The sequence below is a fragment of the Bombina bombina genome, chromosome 4 (genome assembly GCF_027579735.1).
Source record: "Bombina bombina isolate aBomBom1 chromosome 4, aBomBom1.pri, whole genome shotgun sequence".
In the NCBI taxonomy this organism is placed as follows: Eukaryota; Metazoa; Chordata; class Amphibia; order Anura; family Bombinatoridae; genus Bombina; species Bombina bombina.
The window spans coordinates 543,881,732-543,884,523 of NC_069502.1; the positions used below are offsets into that span (position 1 = coordinate 543,881,732).

The 2,792-nt window shown below is 40.4% G+C and overlaps 1 non-coding gene across 1 annotated transcript; it reads right to left on the reverse strand.

Moving 5' to 3' along the window:
* Nucleotides 1–236: 236 nt before the first annotated feature.
* LOC128658498 (U1 spliceosomal RNA) lies at nt 237–403 on the reverse strand. Its single transcript, XR_008402190.1, has one exon. It is a non-coding gene; the product is annotated as a U1 spliceosomal RNA (small nuclear RNA).
* Between the last annotated feature and the right edge of the window lie 2,389 nt (nt 404–2,792).

Below are 2,792 nucleotides of genomic sequence, written 5' to 3' on the forward strand. Positions count from 1 at the left end.
TTTCCACACATACAGTAGTTTTCCTACATTTCCTTTTCTGTGTTGTCTTAAGTTTACCTTACCCTGGAAACCTGTGCATAGTGTTATACTTAATGGTAACTACTGATAATAGTTTAAGTTTATATAAATATTTTGTCAATTAAATAATATTTATTTACCAAAATAATAGCATTGTTTTGCCAACTATATATACAGGAAATAGTTTTGTTTTTTTCTTCGTTTTTTTTGTCTTTTTTTTTGGGAGAGCGCGCACACAGTCCCCCACTACCACAAATTGTGCAGTCGAGTTTCCCGCATGTGGGGAAATCGCAGAGATCAGCGGGCCCGGAGTGCAATGAGCCAGCCTCGCCCTGGGAGAGCCACCTTAGTGATCATGGCTAAGACACCCCTGCCAGGTAAGTATCTATACAGGAAATAGTTTATATTACATATATGCTATTTCAACCCTTTCATGCCCCTGTAGCCTCATTTGTGCAAAATATATATCCAAATGAGACATCAGCTCAGCTGTATGCTCTAATGATAGATCAGGTCAGATACATGGCACCACAGCCTAAATTATGTCTGAACAGATTTATGGTTTCAGCAGCCCCCTTTATTTCTGCTATATGCCCAGATAAGACCTAATATTAATTGTATTAGTTGTTTAACTCTTGCAGGTCACTTTATGCCAGCTCTGTGCCCAATGAGATCTGAGCTCAGATACATAGGGATAGATTTAATAAGTAGCAGATGCTGCAATCTTCCCCCGAAGTTTCCGGCTCCCCGGAAACATAAGTTTAGAAGCAGCAGTCGTAAGACCGCTGCTCCTTAATTTTCCCACAACCTTTTTAGGCATTTAGAGATGTCGGGCGGACATGATTCGCTACAGTGAATCATGTCCCCTCGGGAATTTAATAAATCTACCCCATAGTCTCTGTTAACTCATCATGCCACTTATATACCAAAATTTGAGTTCAGATCAGAGGCATAACCCCTGAATATTGTTCATACTATATATATGCCCAAATTACATTTTAGATCATGTGCACAGCCCCTGTAGCCCCCATCATCCTCTTACTCTACTTAGACACACATGTAAATGTAATGTAATGGCTCCCAGTGTAAACTCTGCAATGTAGTTCTGCAATATATGTTTCTTACAACGCACACGCTTGCTCAGACATACACACATAGAAACAAATGCACACTTTCTCACATGAACAAACTCACACTCTTCCTCACACACTCACACACAAACAAACTCACACTCTTTCTCTAACACACTAACACTCACATTTTATATGACACACAAACTCATACTCTGACACACACAAACAAACTCACTCTTTCTGACACAGACAAGCAAACTCACACTCTTGCTCACACATACATAAACAGTAACAAAATTAGGGACCTTTTAAAGATGATGCGAGCGGACATGATCCGATACAGCGGATCATGTCCGCTACACATTGATAAATGCTGACAGCATGATTTCTGGTGATTTCTGTCTACCGCCTCAGAGCAGGCGGACAGGTTATGGAGCAGCGGCCTTTAAGACCACTGCTTCATAACTTCTGTTTCTGGTGAGCCTTCAGGCTTCCATACGGAGCTTGATAAATATGTCCCTAACACTTTCTGACACATACAAACAAACTCACACTCTTGCTCACACACATACACAAACTCTTGCTCTCACACAAACACAGGAACAAACTAACACTCTTTCTGACACACACACAAACAAACTCAAACTCTTGCTCTCACACACACACTTGCTCACATAAACATGAACAAACTAACACTTGCTCACACTCACAAACAGGAACAAACTAACACTCACACACACATAGGAACAAACTAACACTTGCTCACACTCACAAACAGGAACAAACTAACACTCACACACACATAGGAACAAACTAACACTCTTGCTCACACAAACAGTAATAAACTAACACTTGCTCTCTCACACACACACACACACATACACAAACACAGGGGAATAAACTAAACAGTCTTGTTCACACACACACATACACAGTTGAATAAACTAACACTCTTGCTCTCACACACACATATACACACACAGGAATAAACTAACACTCTTGCTCTCGCACACACATACATATATACACACAGGAATAAACTAAACACTTGCTCACACACACATGCACACACAGAGGAAAAAACTAACACTCTTGCTCACACACACACACACCTACACACACAGAGGAATAGACTAACACTCTTGCTCTTACACACACATAGATACACACGCAGAAAAAACTAACACTCTTGCTCACGCACACACACACTCACACACAGAGGAATAAACTAACACTATTGCTCTCACACACACACACATATACACATGCAGAAAAAACTAACACTCTTGCTCACACACACAGAGGAATAAACTAACACTCTTGCTCACACACACACATACACACACAAAGGAATAAACTAACACTCTTGCGCACACATACACACACACACAGAAGAATAAACTAACACTTGCTCACACACACAGGAATAAAGTAAACACTTTTTCTCACACACATACGTACACAGAGCAATAAACTAACACCCTTGCTCTCACACACACAGGAATACGCTAAACACTCTTGCTCCCACACACACAAACAGACACAAACTAACACTCTTGTTCTCTCTCTCACACACACAGGAACAAACTAACATTCTTGCACTTATATACAAACCTAGAAACAAACACACACACTTGCTCATTCATACACACATACACACACACACTTACTTACAGTGACACACACACACACACACATACA